General features: G+C 39.1%; 1 protein-coding gene across 4 annotated transcripts in view; it reads left to right on the top strand.

Annotated features, from left to right (window-relative positions):
• LOC136827972 (broad-complex core protein isoforms 1/2/3/4/5-like) overlaps positions 1–6,447 on the top strand; it is a 121,199-nt gene extending 114,752 nt beyond the window's left edge. For all 4 annotated transcript variants that reach the window (XM_067085552.1, XM_067085553.1, XM_067085554.1 and 1 more), the window contains exon 9: positions 191–6,447. The gene's annotated coding sequence lies outside the window, so the exon portion shown is untranslated. The remainder of the gene's footprint in view (positions 1–190) is intronic.
• Positions 6,448–18,439: the final 11,992 nt, after the last annotated feature.

Genomic DNA, 18,439 nt, shown 5'->3' on the forward strand with positions numbered 1-18,439 from the left:
TTTTTACTATATTAAATCTTTTTCAATATTTAGAAGCAATTCAGTCATGGAAAGGTCAGAGGTGCTCATTAGTTATTGGTGTGTGTGTGTAAGATTTAATGATGATTTTGAGTCATTTGTTCAATAGTGGTTTGATGTGGTTGAGTTTGTTGAGGAAGAGTGATTAGTGAATCTGGTGTTGCTCTTCTAGGGCTCCAGACGCACATCTCCCGGATTGGTGATGCCAGGCCAGACAACAGGAATGCCAGGAAACGTTCCATACGAAGCTCAGTCATCAGGCCCTGCCCTCGCCTTGCCATCGGCCTCCTCATCTCGCGTCCCAGGGGTGACTTCATACTCATGCATGTATTGTTCATGGTCTTTTTACCTACGCTCTGATTTAGTCCGTCATGTACGGATCCACACTGGCGAAAAACCTTTCAGCTGCATGTACTGTGATCACACAACAGCTCGCAAATCCAGTCTCAAGAAACACGTGTTGAGTAAACATCCTGGGATTGCTAATCACTCTCCTTCTGCACTGAACCCTCAGCACGGTTGTGAGTCAGGATACTCAGTGAACTGCTTGCAGGCAGAACAGGATGGAACTCAGAACCAGTAGCTAGAAAACTTCCCATGACTTTTGATTGCTTGGATGTGATAGTGTTGAGGCTTAAATTTTCTTCAGAAACGAAATTGCATCATTTGTTATAGCTGTTAATCTATGCTTTTCTGCCCAGATGTCAGAAGTTGTGTGAGTAGAATGATTGAGTATGCACCCGGCTACTTTTTGATTTAACTATGATTATACAATTGTGGATGTACAGTACAAGTGGTTTGTTATAATATTTTCTGTTTATTAGGAGTGATTTCAAATGACAAAATCGGCCTTGAAAGTTACTTTGATAAAAAGTTAGTTTTATTGATGCATAAAAAACCTTGACAGGGAAACTCACTCGAAATTTATTTTCTTATTATATGTGACATGAAGGGCTGCCATAGTTTTTTTTATGTTTCATGAATGAACCTTGAAACAAATCTCTTGTCACTGTCTTTCTGTGTATCTCCTATAGCAAATGGATCACTTTGTATTTAACATAGGTAATTACTGTTGCATTGAAAGAAAGTTTCATTTGGAAAATGTCAGATGCAAGTGATTGAGTCTGTTTCAGGGTATTTGTATAAATCAGTCTCTCTCTCTCTCTCTCTCTCTCTCTCTCTCTCTCTCTCTCTCTCTCTCTCTCTCTCTCTCTCTCTCTCTCTCTCTCTCTCTCTCTCTCTCTCTCTCTCTCTCTCTCTCTCTCTACCATGTTTTTGCTGTTAAATTGTAATACTATTATGGAAAATGTTATGATATCATAAACTCCTTTTGGAGCACATTTTTTTATGCATATTGCAACCACCAGATCACCACTTAAATTTAATATATTTATCTTGGGTGAATTTGTTGTACCACCACTTCCTTGATACAGTTTTAATGCTACACACCACTTAATTTGAATCTTTTGTGAGTATCCATACATTGTTATATCACTTAATTTCTACACGATAGCTTGAAATATGAATTATTTTGTTTGAATTGAATGTTGAAATATGAATTGTTATTTCCTTTGAATTGAATGCTTATTAAGGGAGAACAAGCAAAGAAGCTGTCAGTTTGACTAATACTTTTACCAAGAGAATACCCATTTACTGTGAAAGAATTAAAAAGATCGAGAAGTCATTAAAACAATATAAGTAAAATGACCAAGTATCCAGGCACTTTGAAGCTCCCTGGAAGGCTTGATCACTGATGGTTATAGGCTGATTGTTTTTTTGGACTGTTCAATTGTAAAATGAGGATGTGTTGTCTGTATTTTTTCATTTTAATAACTCAAGTACTGAACTTGGAACTTCAAAGTTTGTAAGTTGTGCATCAACACCTTTGGCTTGAAGTCTTGTGGGTATGGAGGGAGTGCCATCATTTTTATTAATGCAGTGCCAGTTCAAAATCCACGTTATATATATTTCTAAGTGTGGTAACTTCAAATCTTGTTTTTTGAAACCTTTCAAATTGTTTAGGTTGACTTGTAGCCCTAGGTTCCAATAGGGATTCACAGCCATAGGGTTTATTGACCCAGGGCAACTTAATTTTGCAGTATTTTATATTTATCGTTGGTAACTTTTTTCAACAGTCATGGAATTAAAGAGCAATTATTACCAGGTAATCCTTGTAACATGCTGCTTTAGTGCATTCAACTTGCTCCAGCAGTTAGGGCTTATTTCTTCTTTTACTATGAAGTATTTATTCGTAGAGATTTTTGAAAAATGTCATAGTGAAGCATTGTTCGTTATCTCTCTTTTTTTTCCTATAATATTTCACTAAAATGAGAAAAAGAGTAATATAATAATTTACAGATGATGTGTGTTTTATTCACTGACATATTTATCTTGAAATGTTATATTCTTAGGACAGATCATAGGTTTATAAATGCCCTTCTTGGTTATACAAGTTAGGGAAAGTGTCTGGCATAAAAAGAGATTGAGGCCAAAGTGACATTATAGTGTGTACTGGGATGACATTATATTATGTAGTGGGGCAGGCCAGCAAACCAATACAGACTTCAATGTCTTTCAACCCTTTGCTTTAGTAGGATGTTACAGTTAAGTTTGTTTTCTATGCTACACTTCAATTTTGAACATCATAATTATCAGAAAAGGATAATATCAGATATTGTCTAGTTTGGTTATGTTTTATTGTTCTGTTTACCTTTTTTAGGTGGATGTTACATTTTGTCGCAATAGCTCCATAGGATGCTGACATTTCGCTTAATAGCTAAGCACTGATTCATTGTTTGCTTTTAATTGCATTCTTGTTCTTGTCATAAGAAGAATTATTACTTTTACGATTTTTTTGTATGGTGGAGGTGGGAGTGATTGCAAATCATCATTATTTAGGAAGTGCTTGATTGTTTGCAGCAGAACCTGTCTCACTTATGGAGCAGATAAATGTTTGTGGCTTGTGTTGTGCATCTTCATTCATTTGTTAGGTAATGGGACTTCATCTGTTTGGGATACATACCTGGAGTTATCCAAATGAATTGTCGTTATACCCATACTTTTGACTGCAGTCAGAAAGGTCCTCGTACAGTATACCATAAAGCATCTGTAAAATATGATTTGTATTTTATGAAGTTTCAGTAAACCCTAAAAGATTCAAATGTCATAAAGTTATAGGAAATCCCCCTCCCAATAGGTACTTGAGAACATAAGATCATTGAAAGTCACTTTATAAAGGCAGATTTTACTGTGCCTGTCAGTACGAATTTGGTATTTAATTTTTAGTTTTAAAGATAAAACCTGTAAAGAAGATAAAACTCTTGGCAGTAGGTAAAAATTGGCAAAAAGCACTTGTTTACATCAAGTACAATATCATGGTGCCTGTTCTAAGAAAGTGTGAGTGAACTGAATACTGAAATAAATGTTGAAAGGTCGATTTGTATTATTTATTACTAATGGTTTGCTCATGACTACATCAAAGGCCAGTAGGATGCAAGCTTGCGCATGAAACTTCATAAAGATTCTAGCGAGTCATGATCTTGGAAGGTTTTTTTTGTAGGGGCAATTCTAAGAAAATTACTGTACAGCAAATATACAATTGACAGTTTTGATGTGGGCACCTACTTACCAACTCTTAAGTGACATAGCATTTTACGTGTTTACATTTATGAAGGTAGGAAAGGTCTTGTAGTGTGGCAGGTCATATCCCACATGCTCATATTATCTAGAGGCAGCTAAACTTCATGCTAATTTTGATTGATAGTCTTAGAGCTGGACTCATTTCCTGTGATTGTCATCAAGCAAGGCATCAATAAAACTATGTTTAGTACAATCCACAGTAAAGAAATATAGTTATATACTGTATTTACATTTTTGTATGTTCTATTGAAAGGATAATGTTGGCAGCTACAATATTTGTTTTATATTTAGGCAGAAAGAGTACTGGAAAAGGAGAGTGTAGAGGAATAATTCCAAGTCTGACCATGTGTAGAGCAAAAGCTTGATATAAACATGTTTGCGGTTATGCTGATAATATATATACACTCATATGTATTATTAAGCAATACAAGACACAAGTAAGGACAGGAAAAACACATTAAAGTGAAGTATTGGAAATATTATCAACATAAACAGCTTTATGATCAATAATATATAAAACAAAAAATCAGTCTAAACTTTTCAAGTACTATCCGGAAAGTAAAAAAAAAAAAACCAGCATACTGAAAACATATACTGTACTATGAAGCACAGTGGTGGTATTTTTGGAGCTTGTGTGGTAATGAAAAACAAAATTTTATGTTCATAATAAAAACTGATGATTGAAGTATATTGACACCCCTTCTGTGCTACATGAGATGGTTACTTATGGGAGGAAAAAGTTTTTGATTTTTCTGCTTTGACCTTGATTTGGTGCTATGGGATGAGGGAGTTTTGTGAAAATGTTGCCATTGTTTTTGGTGTGATACCTCGTAAGTTTTACAGCCAATAAATGTCTTCGACTTTATATTTACTCATGGAAGGGGGCATGAATTTCTTCCCTTCTTTTCTTTGTGGTTAATTTTGTATTCAGGAAAGTATGAGGTGGGGTGGTTAAGTCTCAGCATGAATTTACTTTAAGTAAAACATATAAGGGAAGAGCAATCGTGAAATGGAGTTGTCTCCTAATATATGAGAGTACTGTACCAGCATTAAGCAGTCCAATTACCTAGGATTTTGACAATATTGAATAAGCTACAAAGTTTAGTACTGAGAAGGTATGTCCAGTAATTTTAGAGTTGGCCTGTTGAATTTTCAGTATTGAAACATCTAAGACCAACAAGCAAAGTATAAGTTCTTGTATTAGTCAACCATACCTACAAACACTGGTTTATATTCATTTTACAGTTTTACAAGACATTGTCATCTTGTATTTTTTTTCTACATGAACAAGTCCTTTAAGGCATTGTAGCTCCAGACAGCAATTGTCTTGGTTCATGAGAGATTAGTTTTGTGTGCTTTACCTTTCATTCATCCCATTCTAACTGCTGGCCTTTTCACTTTGATGTAGAAGTCAGCTTGACCCAAAACTGTGGCAACTATGTTTTTGAATTTTGGAAGTGCAGCTTTTATGAACTTTTACTAAATGTTTTAACAGTGTCTACAGTATTCTTGCCAGTATTTATCCTCAGTGCTCGGGTCATATTATGCTTTCCTGGGGAAGTTTTTGAGATGGAAGAGCTTTTAGGAACTGCATATTAACGACAATATATGTGAATGTGGTAATTATGGTGATTGGTGAATGAATTATATTTACAAATTGCAATTTTGCTTACAATGGAAGTGTGTGCTTAACTGACATTGTTTGAGAGATCCTAGTACTGTATTACACTTTCAGTAAAATTGGGTGATATACCATTTTGGATTCTTTCGTAAGACTAAAGAGTGTATGTAATTGTTGAAAAATTGGAGGGCTACAGATAGTAGTCTTTCTGAATAGTAAATCCTGTAGTGTAAAGGTGAAAGCTAAAATTGATGCTGTCTTTTGTCAGCTTCTATTTTTTGGTAGAAGTGCCACATACAGAGATGTGTGAGATAAAAGTGCTGAGAGCTTTCTTCTTCAAAGCAATTTTTCATTGTGTACTTCGGCAGTGTTCTTCAAGGGTCAGTTTGGACTTGCATTGCCAAATTTTTCACTGTTCATCTTCATTTAAAAATGCAAAGGATTTCATGGTCGATAATTCTTTTAAATTTTCATATATACATACTAATTTTACCTCTCATTTTGCAATGACATCTTTTTGGTTATCAGTTTCACTGTCGATTATTGTGAAAATGGATTTTGTGATTTATAATTCTTTAAACTTTCTTTTACACAAATATATGTATATATACTAACTTTACCTTTATCAGATACTGTACTAACTCTGCCAGTGGCAAAAGCTGTCAATGTAAAGCCTTGTGGAATTGCCAGCAAAGATTTTTTGAAACCTGGACTAATTAATTAATTGTAAATAGATACGTTAATGTTTTACACCAGCTTGAGTGAAACCATTATGCTTAGAACATTTTTCACTGTAAATATGATTTTTTTTAGCTTTTCACTGATTTAGACAGCTTGTTTCTGGTTTGTTTCTAGCCTGCTTTCAGAGGTTTTATAGTAATTTTAGTATTTACTGTATATATCTTTGTTAAAGAAGAGCCCATTTCTGTCTGTCTTACATTGGGCAATCAGTGATGCATCTTGTTAATTCTGTACTTAGTAATAACCTTGTGCAGCTGGTGTTGTTCTGTAACAGATAATGGTTCTTGTAGTGCAGTAGTTTTCTCAGCAGAAATGGCAACTACACCTTTTATCAACCTGAAAAATGCATTGTTGTGTTAAGGTTTGTTCAAGCCTTACATGACCTCACATTGTACTGTACTACTTATCAATAAATTCTAAATATATCAGACTGAATTATATTTATCCCTTATCCTCTCTGACACTGTGGAAGAAAACACAGGGCATTCAATTTTGTCTCATGCAAATGACACTGTGTTAACCCAATAACTTTATTGAGGGTGGGGCGCAGACTCAAAAGGAAGTCATTGTCTTACCCTGAAAAACAGAAGTCATGAATCATAGGGAGAAATTAAATTGTAAACTGGGGAACAATGATCATTGGTAGAGGGAAAGAAAGTTGTTAAAATAAGCAGTTGAAATATTGATGATCTCCATGGTGTGCATGCAGGATGGGTTGGCTAGAACAGTTTATAAAAGTTTATGTTGCTACCTTGCAGTCCATAGGATATACTGTACTTAGAAGTAAAGAAGAATTAGGAGTAGAGTTATTGGTGGATAGAGATGAAATGGAAAACAGAAATAAAAGCAGGAAAGTCAGTAGATAGAAAGAGAATCAAGGAAAAGAGGACATAAAACTAGGATTAACAATAAAGCAGCACCTCAAACTAGGTTGTTCATTTGTTCCAAGACTCGTCTTACGTTGAAAAATGATCTAGGTCAAATAAGCCTTCTTAAAATTGAACTAGCCATCCTAAGCAACCCCATAACATTGATAATACACAAATATTATGCAATAAATTGTTCAGTAGTTAAAGATTTTGTTGTGTAAAATATAGTAAATCTGCAATATTATGAAGAATTTCAAGAAAACCAAAAGAAAATTGCATGTACACAACACAATAGTATATAGGCTTTACAATACTACCTGTCTGATAGGTGCTCAGTGGGTCGGAGGAGAGAATGAGCTATGTCAATGGCAATGTTTTCACCATTTATTGTGAGGGTGTTTCACCTTGGTGTTTTACCTTATTTTCTAACGGAATAGCATCGTGCTTATCAGCACAGGCACTAGAAACTTTCATCGAAGTCATGGTACTAATTATTCAAGATATTTATTCAGTGCAAATAAAATATTGTATACACTGTGACATACAAGCAAGCACACATTTGCATTCATTGCCAAGAACTAAGCTGCCACACAACCACATGCTGAAACTAGAATATCGTGTCCGACAACAATATTTTTTTTTTTAAGCTTTAAAAGGGTTTGGCTCTGTGCACACATATTACTGAATAGGTACACTGTTTTGTATTTTTAACATTTCTTTGTATGTGATTTGGCACTCTGTATTTGATTTTTGTATTTTTATGACTGATGACTAAGTGCTAGAACAATGAGCATACAACTTTACAAAATGTAGCAGGATGTCATGTAGTTAGGAGAATATTTTTATTTTTAAGCTTTCAATTAATTTAATACTGTACATCTCATTACTGTATGTTATTTTATATTTTCTGTTAATACTACTTTTAGCTCTTTTTCTCTTTTATTTTCTATTGATAATCCTACTTTTACCTTCTCTTTGCTTTTATTTTGTTTTTATTTACTGATAAATCTATTGATTTTGTATTTTATTGATTCTAATATTTAATAACATTTTAACATTGGTTGTTGACCAATGTAGAGCCACTTAAACTGTTGTGAATTATTATTTATTTTTCCTTCTGATTTTGACAAAAAACTAATGTAGCATCAAAAAAGTGCTTGATGTTAAAATGACCAAGAAGAGGTATTACTGTAGATAGAAAGTAAAATAAAAAAAGAAGTAAAAGTACAATTATTTATCAATAGATAGCAAGAGAATACTGTACAAGTAAAGAAGCTGTAAAGGCTGGATTATCAATAGAAAATTAAAGAGAAAAAGAATAGTAACAGAAAGCAAAGAAGAGGTAAAAGTAGGATTGTCGGTGGGTAAAAAGAGACTAAAAGCTTAGAGTACTATAATCAATAGATAAAAAATAAAGGACAGGTAAAAGTAGGACTATCAGTATGTACAATAGAAGGAAAATGAAAGCAAATATCATGTATAAATAGAACTATCAGCAGATGACAAAGGGAATAAAGTCAAATAAGAGGCAAAAGTAGTATTGTCTGTGGATAGTAAGAGAATGAAAACAAAGAACTGGTAAACTTAGTATTATGAACTACTATTTACTATCATTAGTATTTATGAAATGGCAAACTCCAAGTTGCTTCACTGACAAGAATTATCAAGACAACTATTCCCATAGATGGGTAGTGCCATCAGTTTACCTCTTGTGGTGCACTGTAGGTATTTCTAAAGTTGTTTGCAGTGCATCTTGTGTGCCTTTTACTTTGCCTCCATTCCTTCTTCCTTTCTTCCATCTTGCTGACTAACAACTCCAGCTCCCTCTTTTCATTGCTCTATTCACTTAATGGCTGAAAGTACCCCAGTGCTTGGCTTTATAGCCTAATTTTATAGGTCTCAGCAGCTTTGTATCTTGCTGCATGTTTCACAAAGGTACTCCCTTTTCTTCTGCATTTTAGAATGGAGTTTTAAAATCAAGACATGGTTTTGTTAAAGTAGTTTTTAGTTATTTTATGGTAGCAAGTGTTTCAGACACAATACAGTGTCTTTAATGGTCTCAAATGCTGGGAAGATGAGAAATTTATTTAGGCATTAGTCAAAATTTCAGGAAAGTGTCAAACTACCCTTTTATTAGTTCAGCCATTAAAAAAGTATGATTAACCATAAAAGTATTTTATAACCTTAATTGTTAGGGTTCATTTGTGGGCGAAGGGTAATACCATTATTGTGTTCTTCCCTGTGTCTTAATATCTTATGAATAAAACTGGTTTTGACATAGGAAATCCTGTTTTTGGTAGCTGCTGTGAGGAGTCAAAGGAGTTATACTTCTATGGTCCCCCCAGGGCTCCATAAGACAGACCAACCAATTACAGTACAAAGAATTCTTTTATAGTTGGTCTCGGCCAGAGTAGTGCTTGTTGGCATAGTGATAGAATATAAAGGACTCAGGACAGGAGTGCTCTATCCCCTGTCCTATAGTGACTGCCTCGGCTCTCTCTCTGTGTCTTAATTGCACAGACGAGACAACAGCTTGTGTCGGCCGTCTTCCTCATTACACACCAGGTATGTGCAAGATAAATGTTTACCCCAGTTCCATGCCTTTTCTTCAGGAAAAGTGGGTAGTTTTGAGGGCTCACAGAAGCTACCATGAATAGGTTTTTCTGTATATCAGGTCTGTTTTTTTTCTTATAGTGTAGCTGCTGTTCACCCTCAGAGGAGTTTAAAAAACAAATTGACAGCTGACAAAATGGCTTAGCTCCTAGTAAATAAATCCCAACAACCAAAACCAATTTTTGGTCTGAAGTATAGTCACAGGTTGTTAACCATTTTCTTTATTCTGGATACCCATAGGGTTTGGCAATAAAGAACAGGAAACAACACACTAACCAATGTATTATTATTCTTTGTGGTTTGTAGATGACTTACCTAATTATGTCAGGTCTGGCTGCGGGATTATTGCGCCTCCCCCAGCAATTTCTCAGTATGACCACCACTTTCAAACCAATAGTGTTTCAGGAATTTTTTATTCAAAGTAAAGCCACAGGTTATCAACCGTTTTCTTTATTTTGAATACCCATTAGGGCCTGGCAATAAAGAACAGGAAATACACGAACCCATAAATTCATCATCCCTTGTGGTTCTACAGTGACTTACCTAATTATGTTGGGTCTGGCTGCAGGATTATTGCCCTTCCCCAGCAATATCTCAGTATGAACACCACTTTCTTGGTGATAGTGTTTCAGGAATTTTTTATTCAAGGTGAAGTCACGGGTTATCAACTGTTTTCTTTATTTTGAATACCCATTAGGACCTGGCAATAAAGAACGGGAAACACATGAATCTATAAATGTATCATCCCTTGTGGCTCTACAGTGACTTACCTAATTATGTTGGGTCTGGCTGCAGGATTGTCGTACCTTCACTTGTTCAGGAATACTGCCTCTAATAACCAATCCATACACTCAAGGACTTCTTTGAGCATTTCCAAAGAAAGTTAACGATATACTCACCTTTTGGATGTCGTGGCTTAGGAAAGGAGGTGAGAGTCTGCTTTTTAATGAGAGCCACTAAAATAATTCTCAGCCCATGTCAGTATAGTCCACAGGAGAAAAGAGAATATAACACTCTAATAGCTCAATAATTTCGTCTTCCACCAGACCTATTTAAGAGCTTTATTACAACTAAACAGAATAAGTACATATTCTCAGTCCATGTAGAGAGAGGTTTGTTTGTGTGAAATTGAAGAAAAATAGGACCATCTGGGATGTTTGCTGTGACATCTAGGTAAACCTCAAGTGTTTGAACCAGGCATATTTCATTTGATATATAGTACTGAGTTCCTTTATCAGAAAAAGGGATTTTCTCTTTAAAAAGGTCCCCATTCTTGGCCAGGAATGATAGGCCAGGAGACATCAGTAAATAAGAGCTAAGTGTATGAGTGGTGAAATGTTATCCTTGTTTAAGTGGGCCCAGTATACTAATGCGAACTCCTGATGCCAAAGCAGTCAAGAAGACTTCCTTTTGGAGTATGAGTTGTGGTTGTATTAGGCCCATGAATTGAGGGGATGACAGGAGTCTAAGACCCTTATTCACGAACCAGGTAATGGGAAACCTTGAAGAACTGAATCTTTGCAGTGTAAAAGACGGGAAAACAGAATTAACAATTTCTATATTAGAATCAATTCCAAAACCATAAGGCAGGTGTTCTGCCAATGCTACCTTGTATGCTATGATTGTTGAAACAGCAAGCCGCTTGACCTCAAAAGATAAAATGTAAAATTGTCTCAACAGATTTCAGCTGGGGTCTCAATGTGGAGGTAATCTAACCACATTTTCCATACGGACTGGTATGTTGGATAGGAAGTCCGTAGTTTTTGCACTAGGTACCTAGCAATGTTAGGCAAATAATCTTCACAGTAGACTAGATTTAAAATTTCACATGAATGTCATAGCTCAGAAGGGAGGATGCGTAGACGACTTCCCCTCCTGTCTTGGATAGAACAGTGGACGGCACTGGAATCTATTCTCTCACCTGTTGTTGATGAAATAAGGAACCAATGACTGTTTGGCTAATTCAGGACCACTAGGCAAGAGGTTCAGTTGAAGGTTAGTAGATTGTTCAAAGCTTTTGAAATCTGGGACAGTGAAGGAAGAAAGTTATTATATCATCTTCCATTCTTTCCAGTCTTGTAGGAATGCATTTCTTGCTATTGCCTGAATGTCCAGGTTCAGAGACATACACTTGAAGTTGATGATTCTTGCATGTGGCAAACTGGTCCACTTCCAGGTGTGGAAGCATGTAAACAATTACTGACTTGAGAGGAGCTTAGCATGAGCCTAACCTCTTAATGTAAAACATTGCAGTCACATTGTTTAGGATGAACAAAATGTGGGTCCCTTTTGGAGGTTTCAGTTTTCTGAGATGGAAAGACAGCCCAATAGCCACAGGAAGCTGGTATGGCATTCCCTCAGAACAGGTGACCATCTTCCCCCTAACTGACAATCCTCCCAATGGCCTCCCCAACCTGTCAAGGAGGCATCCTTGTGCATTATCGCTCGTGTGAATGGTGGAGTCAGGTCGGTCTGTTTGCCAGAGACCCCTTCGAGGTCCATGGATGGAGCATCTTCCCAATCTCAGATGAAGGCAGTCACAAAGCCTTTTCCTGGCATGTGAGAGCCACTCTGTTAAAATCCTAGTCACAGTCTCAGAATTAGATATACCATGGACCCAAACAGTAACAGACCCAAACTTCATTCCAGTTGTCATCTGGAAAAGCTGGGCTGTGCAAGGAATTTTATCAGGTCCTTCCTTATTCTGGTTTGAGTGCTGTTGGGAAGAGACAGCAGGCTGTGAAGAATAGCCCAACAAAGTCCCAGCCTCAGAAAAAGTCTGCTGGGTGTAAGATGGGGCTTGTTCCTATGAAGAAACCTTTATGCAGTACTGGAGTCTGTCAACTACCACTCTCAGGTTTCGTGAGCATTCTTCTGTGGTGGCTCCTCAGATTAGCCAGTCACCTAGGTAGGCCACCAGTTAAAATCCTTTGTTCCTAAGCTCCTGTAAAATAAATAAGTACTGTACAGTATACTGTATATAAAAATTTATGCAAACAATATGTTTGTTCAAATATGGCAGGTCAAGGATCACTCTTCATTTGGAGGAATGTATTTAGGGGACGCTAACGAGTGGTGGCAAATAAAGCCATCTTTCTCTGTGGCCCCTTTTTAAAAGGCATCTGGTTTTTGGAAAAAACTACTTTAGAGAAGAGGGGAGGGTGAGACCATCTCTACTCTAGCCCATTGGAAATAGTGTGTCCCCAAGGGGAGGACTTCCACTGCATGTTATGCTGTAAAGGACTTTCCCTTTAGAGGAGTAGGAGGGTAAGACCATCTCTATCCTAGCCCATTGAAAATTATACTGTGTCCCCATGGGGATGACTTCCACTGCATGGTTTGCTGTAAAAGACAACCCCAACCATGCAAGTCCTATTGGGCTCCACCTTTTCCGTTCTTTGCAATACAGTACACAGTCTGGGAGTTGATTTTTCTCTTTCCCTGGTAGGAGTGTCTTGTCCGCTTTGAAAGGGGTACTGATGCTATTGTTGTCCTTTCTTCTGTAGTTGGAGGGGTCCTTTAGTAGTGACTGGAGGCTTGTAGGGCTCAGATTCACACTGAGCTTTGTTAGGGTAAGGAAGAGCAAACTCTCAAGGATATTGTTTCCCAGATTCCCATTTTTTAAGAATAGTATATATTGTGCAATTCTGTTGTCAGGCTCATTCAGTGAGTTGTGTGACAACAGACTCTTCAAAGAGGTTCCTAGCAGATAGGGGAAGAATGCAATAGGGAGGTTACATTGGGGAGCAAAATGTAGGAGTCTACCATTGCTTCCTTTCAAGCCTTAATGTGACACCCATAGGGTTCACATAAGTGTTTTGGCTACTGCAGTGAACATGGTTTTGAAAGACTCTGGAGGCTCTTTAATAGATGGAGCGTAGCATAAAATTCAGCCATGGCTGTCCTGAAATTTTTCTCGTAGGGGTCCCAAATTGCTGGGTAGCCAAGTTCAATGGGAGCTTTTTCCTCTCATACGGGGGGACAAATGTTGCCCATTTCTTTGTAGCACTATCAGAAACTGGGATGGTGGAGACAAATGGCTTTGTTTCTGCCATAAACTCATTTCTCAGTCACCACAAAATTCTGAAATTTTGTCTTCCCGTGACAGTTTCAAGAGTGAAGAGATAGAAAGCTGATGCCTTTCAAGGAGGTTATTGGTTCTGCAAAATTGTTGTTGCACTATATTTTCCATTTAACTTGGGAAAGGTTGCTTCTGTGGCTTTCATTAATTGGCTTTCATTGCAATCTAGTAGGCAAGATAACCGTCTCCTTCAACGATTTCTGAATTCTTATTGAAGGAGGGACTAAGCTCCATTCAGTATTGGGCAAGGCTGCTCTGTCCCAAAATTATGTATGCTCAATCAATCAGTTTTCCTTCATTAATGAGGTATTTCTGGATCGGGGTCCCGTGTCACCCGGTGAAATAGTCCATTCAGCACTTATTTCTAGGTAATTCCGTTGCTAGATACCAGAGAAAGCTAAATGAAATGCTGGAGTTACTACCCCCAGAGCGAGCTCCACTAGATGGAGTCGTGTATGGAAAAGGGTGAACTACAAAAACACGGAACCTTATCCTATAGAGATTCCCAATGTCAAAAGTCCCAACGAGAGGTGCCGATACAAGCCCATGCACTACTCATGGACTGTATACAAGGCAACACTAGCCGCATTCCATTTTAGCACGTTTTTTCACACACGTAATTTCGTTGTGATCCTTATTTTGTGCTCTATTTTGGATTTTTTATGGCATCCTCGCAAGGTTCTTCTTCAATTACTTGAGTACCAGTGTTTTGTTGTTTTTAGGCGATTGAGGCTTCTATTTTCCTTTAGTTTAATAATTAAAGGAATTTATCACGCCTAAAACTCGATCTCCTCTCACGTCGTCTCTTGACCTCTCTTGGTCTTGGGTCAGCATATTTGTTTTGTGTTTTTATTTGTATCCCTTTTTATTTGGGATGTTTTACCATTAATGATCCCTAACTTTAGTGGGTTTGATTAATTTTGTTTGTTCTGTACCCATTTACTACGAGAAGTGCTGTTTAGCGTTTAGGCTAAGAGCTACCCCTTTTACAGCTTTTTATCATGGCTTCATTACGAGTGATTTTTATTACGGAAGTGATGTTTAGCGTTTAGGCTCCTCTTTTGCTACCCACTCGGGCCCATTCTTCGCTTTATCATGGCTTCATTCAATCGGGGTGATGTTTAGCGTTTAGGCTCACGAGCTACCCCTCGGGCCCATTCGCTTTTATCGTGGCTTCATTACGAGAAATGTTGTTGAGCGTTTAGGCTCACGAGCTTCCCCCTCGAGCCCATTCGCTTATTATCATGGCCTCATTATGCTTTATTTTTGTCACTCACTTCTCTTAGCCTTTGGGGATCTTATTTTCATTGGTACTGTTACGGTTTTTACTTTGTTTTTATAATTTTGTTAATTTTGGGATACTTTCATTTAATTGGAGGTCGGTCATGTCCCTTCACGTCCATGTTGTGTTGGGCCTGCCTATCCTCCTACATGTACCTTATAGACAATTTTTGTTTTATTATGATTTTTTTGAGTTATTGGTTAGCCTTTACCCCTCTCCTAGGCTTCCTTCCTTTACATCGCCTCAGTTAGGTTAGCCTAGGGTTGGCTGTAACACTTTTTCCCTTGGGGAAAAAAATTCGTTAAGAGAGGGACGATCTCGATCTGTACGTATGAGTTTCATGTCGGTGATCTCGTTCTGTACGTGTGTGTTTTATGTCTGGTGCTTCCCTTTGTTTGGTTTTGACTTGGATATATTGCCTCACGTCCACCCTCTCCCCCTGTTTCGGCTTTTCACTTAGGCTAATGTTCCTAATAAGTTAAGCTGGAATAGCGAGGGTTTACCTCATGTAGCCTATCCTAGTTCAATCCTTCTTTGGGTTGTTTACCAATGGTGACCGGGAGTGCTCTCCCCACTCCTGTTCACACTTCTTTTACCGACTATATATATGTTATTTTGTGGTTTCTGAGAGTCCCCTTCTCTCCCTTTCATCCTTTGCTCTCTCTCTCCCCTTGGTTTGTTTTCAAAGTTTGTTAACTTTCCAAGGCTTGAGAGCAATTATCCTTATTTTATGTTGTAGCCTAAATCCCCTCCTCTGCATTGATTGATTGTCCTTGGTGTGTCTGAGTTGGCACTCACCTGGACCTGGAGGTGACCAGGAGTGCTCTCCCCACTCCTGTTCACACTCCTTTTATCTTTCATTGCTCTCCTGGCCGTAGAGGTTTTTGCCCTTCCTCTCTTTTTCTCTCGCTCTTGTCGTGGTAACAACACAGCTTACATAGCGAGGGGATCTATGAGAATCTCTGGGCGCCCGGGAGTGCTGTCCCACCCTGGTCGCTGCTTTGGGTTACCAACCTCCTGGCCTATCCTTCCCCTTCCTTTTACGTCGACTATTTCCCTTCGTGGTGCTTCCTACATGTTGCAAAACCTCACTGTTGGGATCTCATACTGAGGCCAGTTAGCGTTCTCCACCTAACTGTCTTCTGCTTTATTTACTTTCAGGCGTTCCCCTCCTTTTTGCTACTACCTGTTCGGTGTTTCGTTATCTTGTTGGGCGCTCTCCTTGCTTACTGCTACGGGCGGTTTTAGTGTTTAGCGGTCGGCGTTTATTCCCCCACCGCTATCACCGTTCAGGATATCCTCCTCCGGGGTTTTCCTTTCTTGGCTCGAGTGCGCCCACTTCCGAACAGTTCATAACCTTCCCACATTTTGTTCAAACATGATCGCTTTCTGGAATGTTCCGTTGACCTGTTTTTATGTCTATGAGTTTTGTCCTGTTAGCCCGGTTTTCTCTCGGTTTTCTCCGGGGTTTTCCTGGTCTGACTAGGCTGGCTGCTCTGATTTCTGCTCGGCATCCGTTCCAGCATGCCCTTTTCTCATACGTTTTCGGCTGGTTTTGTCAAGTGCAGGAATGCTCCGCTATCCTGCAACAAACCAGCGAACACGGAGTCTATAGCTCCCATTCGGTCGCAGTCTGTTTTGGATTTATAGTTTGGCACGGAAGGTTATGAAGTGCGCTGAATGCTCTCTCCTCGAGCAGGCTTCTTGATGAACCCGTAGGTTTTATGTATACCTGTCGGTTTCGTCTCCGCCAAACTCCGCCTCATGTGACTTATTCTTGACTCGGAAGATTGTAAAAGTGCGCTATGCTCTCTCCGAGCAGGCTACTTGATGAATCCGTAGGTTTTATTTACACCAGTCGGTTTTATCGCCAAACGCCGCCTCCTTTGGCTTATTATTAGTCGTTTGGCACCCGGCAGATTGCGTTATGCGCTATGCTCTCCCGAGCAGGCTACCTGATGAATCCATAGGTTTCATATACATGTGGCTTATTAATAGTCGCTCTTTCGAACTCCGTCTCCGGGCGGGATTCTCGTTAATTCAGGGTAGGTTTCATATAAACCTATCGGTTCTCCGCCTCTTGTGGCTTATTAATAGTTAATCTTTCGGTGTTTGGGCTCTCTCCGGGCGAGATTCTCGGTGGATCGGTAGGATTCATATACGCCTATCGATTTCCTCCGCCAAACTCCGTTTCCGGGCGAGATTCTCGGTAAATTGGTAGGTTTCATATACACCTATCGGTTTTTCCTTCGCCAAACTCCGTCTTATATAACTTATTGATAGTTGTTCCTCGGTGTCTGGGGTCCTATTTTTTCCCCCTCCTGGAGGCGGCCGCAAGTCTCGAACTCTTAGCTTCAAGTTAATTGTTTACGGAGAGTTTTCTGAAGACGTTGCGGCCTTCTGTCTCGTTCTCGGACCTGTGAACATCGTCCCGGGCGATAAGTAGGTGCGGGAATAATTGAGACAAACCTTTTCCGCTTAGCTCGGAATTAGGTGAGGCAAACTTTTCCTTTAGGGGATTCGTTACCTTCTCATCCCTTTTCGACGGTTCCTGGTCTACCGTCCCTAAGGTGAAGTCAGTAAAAAAAAAAAAAAAAAAAACCCTTTTTTTAAACCAAGAAGACCCGCTCCGGGGCCCCCTCAAGGACGTCCCGGATCTCTAATCCGGTGCCATCTACGAGTTTGGCCTCGTCTTCTGGAAAGGGACACGGCCCAAGCAAAGCAAGGCGGTTACCCCCTCCTTCCTTTGTTGAAAACTCTTTTGCGGGTCTCCTTATAAGGAGCTCGTTTTGAGGGTCATTGTCAACCTATTAAACTAACTATCTACCTCATGGTCCATGCCTTCCCTTTCCCAGGAGCTTAAATCCCAAGAGATTAATCTCAAGACTCATTGTCAATGGATCACCTGTTAAGTCCTGCTCCGTTCCGGAATTCTATCGTTCGGACATCTCCACCTCTTTTCCCCTCCAGTCTGGGGAATCTTGGTGCCTTCCCTTTATGCTTCCCAGCATGAAGGCACCCTCCTGTCAGGGGTGTGGGCACGGGAGGTTGGTGGAAGGGCATTTCTTCCCTTCCGGTCTGGTATCCTCTTATCCGGGTTTTACCAGACTGTCAGAACGAGCATGGCATCTGTCTGGCAGGATCCATAAGTGAGCCCTCGGCTAGGGCTGGACACATCGTCTCCTGAGGACTCTAACGGAGTGGCAGGCGGAGAATTCAAGTTCACGCCAGCTGTGGGGTCTTACCGTGCTCTCTTTGAGAGCCCTGTTTCTTACCCCTTGTGCTCGAATGTAGCCCCTCTTATCAACAGGCTTGTTTTGAAAATGTATCGCTGAGGCATTTCCGGGAGACAGATATCACAGATACATTCACAGTGAATCTTCTAACCCCGGACTACGCTTCTAATTTATTCAGCGTACAGCTCCCTAAGCTTCGGAGTCAATTTTCGGAAGCTGAAACAGGGTGTAAGTCAGGCTTGCCCGTTCCGCCTTGAGCTGAAAAATTTTATGAACAGTTTCACCTGGAGAATTAATCTTTTCCCCAGGTGGGCGTTGTTACGGCCCATCTGGGGCTAC

This window comes from Macrobrachium rosenbergii, chromosome 42 (assembly GCF_040412425.1).
Source record: "Macrobrachium rosenbergii isolate ZJJX-2024 chromosome 42, ASM4041242v1, whole genome shotgun sequence".
Taxonomy (NCBI): Eukaryota; Metazoa; Arthropoda; class Malacostraca; order Decapoda; family Palaemonidae; genus Macrobrachium; species Macrobrachium rosenbergii.